Below are 6,000 nucleotides of genomic sequence, written 5' to 3'. Positions count from 1 at the left end.
ACAGCATGACTGTTCAACAGTAAGACTTGCCGTCAACTTGATGAAATGGTATCTGATCTCCAGCGACAAAGTGCTTTGATAATGACAACATACATTTCAATAGTGAATAAAAATAACTACTTGGAAGAAATAGTGAACAAAGTAACATTATGGTATGACTGAATAGGCCTGGAAATTGAATGTCTGCTTTTGGCTGAAATTTCAAATGTCTAAGTAATTGGACGAACTAAATAGATTGAGAGACTGAATCAAAAAAGTTTTTTTTTTAAAGTTTTAAACTTGAGGCTCTCTAACTGATGCCCCTCTCAAATTTGCAAATGGTTTAGTCCATCCCTGCATGCACAATTTTGTCCGACACATGGGTAATGACAGTTAGAATGCCCCCTTTTCTCATTTGAACTGAGTGTTACTAAACATGTGTATAAATAGCCTGTCTAAACTATGTCCAATCAATTCAATTTGCCACAGGTGGACTCCAATCAAATTCTAAACACATCCCAAGGATAATTAAAGCAAACAGGATGCATCTGACCACAATTTGAAGTGCCACAACAAAGGGTCTGAATACTTATGTAAATGAGAGATTTCAGTTTTAAATTTTTAATAAATTTGCTAAATAATCACTCTGTCATTATGGATTATTAAGCGTAGATTGATGGGCAAAAAATGGCAATTTTATCAATTTAAAATGAAATCTCCCAACATAGTAAAGTGTGCAAATATAGAAGGGTCTGAATACTTTCTGAAGCCACAGTATTTGTTATGCTCAATACAGACCCTGTCTGACCTGCAGGGGATGCTGTTGATCTACAGATTTTATGTCTGAAAGCCTCGTGTCAAGTGCCTAAGTAATCAGTCATAGACCTCAAGAAGTAGCTGCATCAGAAAGGGACCAAAGGCCAAAACGCGTCTGTTTTCATATGAAGGAAAATAAAATTTGAGGGCAGCAAAAACATGGCATATTGCTCAATGTTCCCGACATTTATCTTGTATGGCAGGGGGTGAGTTCTGTTCCAGGACACTCATTGGTCAAACAGCGAGAGCTAGAGCACTAGAGGAAAGCTGATAGGAATTGCACAACAAACTTTGGCTAAAGTTCAACACAATTAAAAATGTATCATATAATGAAGTGGGTCAAACTTGTGCAACTGAGTAGCTGCGCTTGAGTTCACAGAACTGGCCCCCTTACAGGCCTTGGTGGTCAAGAGTAAAATGTAAAACCCCCCTCCCCCTTCATCTCTCTATCCCATTTCCTCTATCCCCCTTGCATTTCTTTTTTCTCTTGCTCACTTTACATAAATACAGAATTTTACAAATATAGTAAAACATTTGACATATAATAAACAATTTGTAAATCTTGATCTGAGATAGACTTGAAATAACATATACAACCGTGAGAAGAACAGTCTATAGGCCTTGATATTACAGTTTCTTAACCACGTTTTAATCCAGAAAAAGCTCACTATGGGACCATAACAAAATATATGTTGAATAGATATGAATAGATTTCATCTTGGCATAATCTACATACTGGAGATCCTTCAGTACCCCAGCATTGTAACATTTCTTTGGTGGCAAAAATTCTAGACAATAGTTTCAACTGGAAGGCTCGCATAAAGGAATCACTATTCATCTTATATATAGATTCATTTATCACATTCTATGGGAGGGGTGCATCATAAAGCTGTTCCCATTTGTATTGAATTTGGTATATCAAATTCACATTTATTTTTTCTGTAAAAAGATTTAAAAACTTTATAAATATTACATCATTTATAATTTTTTATACAGGGTCTGCAGACCATTAATTTTCCAAATGAACCAGTTCCCTTTCCCAATTCTGTAGTAGGGATGAATGTAATTGATTATAACTTTGCATAGAACCAACCTGTCCATAAGTAGTTTCATCATATGACATAATTTTACCTTCTTCTTCATTTAAAATATCCTTTAAAAACATAATTCTATTCTCAAACCATTGTTTCATAAATGTTAATATACTTGTATCGAACCATATAACCTGTTGGGATATTAGGTGAACTGTGTCTGGTGGATGATATTGGAATTGTATCCAGCTTTGTATGAATTCACCAAGAGATTCAGACAAATTGAAATGCATTTGTTTTTGCATTTCTGAGGCCTCCTTCCTGTTCCTGCGCATCCTGGCTCTAGGAACCCTGGGAAGGTGTCTCTGGCATACAGTATATACAGTCCCCTCAAAAAATATTGGAACAGCAAGGCCAATTTTTTTGTTCATGCTATACACTGAAGACAATTGAGTTTGAAGTCAAAAGATGTACATGAGATGACAGGTTTAATCTAGATTTGTTAAACAACTTAGAAAATATAACCTTTTGGGAGTGTCTCGGTGGCGCAGCCTGTAGAGCACTGACCGCATGCTCATTGTGAGCCGCGACGTCGATGGTTCGAATCCGACCGTCTGACATTTGTCGCATGTCTTTCCCTCTCTCTCGCTCCCATTCTTCCTGTCTCTCTATACTATACTGTCCAATAAAGCTGAAAAAAAGAAAATATAACCTTTTGTATCAGACCACCCAATTTTTAGGTGGGCAAAAGTATTGGAACATGTGACTAACAGGTGTTTCTTGTTGCCCAGATGTGTCCTGTTAATGTGCCCAAATCTATTGGTTAAATAATAAATAGTTTGGAATGTCTACTCTTGGTTTTAGCCTTGGGTTTTGCCTGCAAAGACTGCATTTGTGTTAGAAAAGATAAACCAACATGAAGACCAGAGAGCTGTCTTTGGGAGAAAAGCAAACAAAAAAAACAAGCTTAAAAAAGAAAGGAAATTGATCAGAGCCATTGGCTGAACATTGAACAGGTCAACCAAGGACAACAACAGCAGTTGAAACATTGTGAGAGCTGTGAAGAAAAACCACAAAACATTAGTCAGTCACATCACAAACAATCTCCACAGGGCAGGGGTGAAGGTATCTCAATCAACTAAGAAGAAGATTTAGAGAGCAGCAATATAGAGGCTATACCACAACATGCAAATCACTCATCAGGAAGGCAAGATTACAATTTGCAAAGAAGTAGAGATGAGTTTTATGGACTGATGGGACCAAGATTAACCTCTACCAAAGTGATGGAAAAGCCAAAGTGTGGAGAATTAAGGGATCTGCTCATGATCCAATATATACAATCTGTGCTTCACAGATGAGGAAGTGTCATGGCTTTGGCTTGTGTGGCTGCTTCTGGAGTGGTTTCACTAATCTTTATTGATGATGTAACTCATGATGGTAGCAGCAGTATGATTTCAGAGGTCTACAAAAACATTCTGTCTGCCAATTTACTGAGAATTGTGTCCAAACTAATTGGGAGGAACGACATCATGCAGCAAGACCAAAGACACACTGCCAACACAACAAAGGACTTCATTAGGGAGAAAAAGTGGAAGATTTTAGACTGGCCAAGTCAATCAGACAGACCTTAACCCAACTGACCAATTGAACCCCCCCCCCCCCCCCCCCCCCCAAAAAAAACAAAAAACAAACAACAACTGAAAGAGACAGCCGAAAAAACCTGGAAAAGCATCACAAAAGAACAGTTTGATGATGTCAATGGGTCTGTGCAGCTCACTCATTACATTTAGTTGGAGTGCATGCTGTGGAGTGCTGCTTAGAGGCTAGGAGTTATTGTGACACATACAGTCTATAATTTTTACTCATTATCAACCCATCGATGGGGTATGATCTTTTGCAGTACTGATGTTAACATTGACATGATGTTAAAGTCTTTGTCAACAACACGATGGAATGCCAGAGCTGACTAGAATTTCAAATATAGAAACCGAAAAAAGGGAAACAAAAAATGAAGTGATGGTATTGTGTGCCAAGTTAGACACACTCGAGATTAGGGGTGATCCGAGTATTCGCTTCATCCGAGTACTCATAACGAATATCAACTTTTTTCCGAATATGATTGTTTTACAAGTAATTGGATTCATTATCCGTAATGGGAGAATTGGCCTGCTTTATTTATTTATTTTTTAAATTGTCTGCAGTAGCTGTACATCAGTGATGAATCCGGAACATAAAATGAACACTGTGCACCGATTTTCTTCAATTTATTGTGTTATTAGAAAATAACTTCAGGGACACATCAGGGACAAATTACGTTGCTCTCTCTCACACGCAAATGGAGGAGTTGCATCGGCTTCATACCTACCTGTCTGTAGTCTGAAAAAAATTGTCTGCATTCTGAGACGTTTTTATCCAGCCTCTTTGCTTTCTTAAGCGACACTGGGTCCACTGAATTCCGATGCCGCTTTCCAACAAAAATAATTATTTTGCTAGCCAAAAAGCTTGCAGCACCGCACATATTTTCTGCATTGCAGCTTGTGGTTCCATGAGAAGGGTTCCTAGCTAAGCCAATGTGACCGTCAGCCAGCAAAGAAATTAATAATAATAATAATAATAATAATAATAATAATAATAATACATTTTATTTATAGATGCTTTTCAAGGTACTCAAAGACGCTTTACATAAAAGTGTTACAATGATTAAAATTGTGGTACAACAAAAAAAGAAAAGAAAATTACAATCAAAGAATAATCAGAGACATTAAATCAGGCAAATTCAAAGCAACTTTTCAAATAACTTAAGGACATTACCAAAGAGAACACCAACTATGATAAGAATGAAGACTTATGTTAAGATTAACCAGATAAAGATTTATTAGAGATTTACCAGCAAAACTGTATTAGTTCTGCTTCAGGTGAAAGTCTTGGTTTCAATGTACTACAAATCGGAATGTAGTACGGGGGACTGTTTAATCGACACTTGTCACACCCACCTCCGGGTTACGTCATGTCCACTTCCGGGTTAAGTCACGCCCACTTCTGAGTACAAGTAAAGGATAGGGATACAAGGAATTTAATTGGTTTAACGGATACGGAAACGAATACAAGTAATGCACTACTCACTCACCCCTACTCGAGATTAGATTATTGTCGAACTTCTGGAATGCAATTGTAGAGAGTTTCAGAACCACTAGTTTGGAATTGCAGAACAATGATGTGAATTTGCTGACTGCAGTGTGATGCTAGATTGTTGAGTGCACTAGCGATAAGAGCAGTTTAGGTCCTTATCAGCCTCTTATTTGCAAAGCATCTCCAGCCGCCCCCTCACCAGGCTCACATTTTATAACCCACACCTCGCCAGACTCAGACAATAAAAGGCATATTCTAACAATCCTTGATACCATTTCTCTACACCATTACATTACATTACATTATTGGCATTTGGCAGACGCTCTTATCCAGAGCGACGTACAACAAAGTGCATACCCATAACCAGGGATAAGTTCGCTGAAAGACCCTAGAGGTAAGTACAATTTCAACTGCTACCTGTACAACAAAGATAAGGACAAGGGCCATTTTTTTTTTTTTTTTTTTTTTGAACAAACAAACAAACAGAGCAAAAGTCACCAAAGTTAACTATCCAAACACTGCTTACCTAGCCAACTAAAATACTGATACACAAGTCACAGAGACAACAATTAAGGTTCACAGGGAGGTAGGGAGGGATGGGGAGAGGTGCTGTTTGAAGAGGTGTGTCTTCAGCTTGCGCTTGAAGGTGGGGAGGGATTCTATAGTTCTGACCTCAACGGGGAGTTCGTTCCACCACCGTGGAGCCAGAACAGACAGTAGTCGTGAGCGTGAGGTGGAGGTTCTGAGAGGGGGAGGTGCCAAGCGGCCTGTGGAGGCTGAACGAAGAGGTCTGGCAGGGGTGTAGGGTCTGATGATTTACACCAAAAATAAAGTTAAAGGTTTTAATATTGTGGCTCATCAGTGTATCTTAAATTTAGTTTATTTCAACAAATATGTATTCTATATTTCAGACAGAAGAATTCTCTCCATAATAAAGAAAAATCCCCAAACACCTGTCTGACAGATCAGAAACACTCTTCAGGAGTCAGGTGTGGATTTGTCAATGACCACTGTCTGCAGAAGGCTTCATGAACAGAAATACAGA

The sequence above is a fragment of the Conger conger genome, chromosome 5, assembly GCF_963514075.1.
Source record: "Conger conger chromosome 5, fConCon1.1, whole genome shotgun sequence".
NCBI lineage: Eukaryota > Metazoa > Chordata > Actinopteri > Anguilliformes > Congridae > Conger > Conger conger.
The sequence above is the reverse complement of the archived record's forward strand: the minus strand, read 5'-3'. Positions refer to the sequence as shown.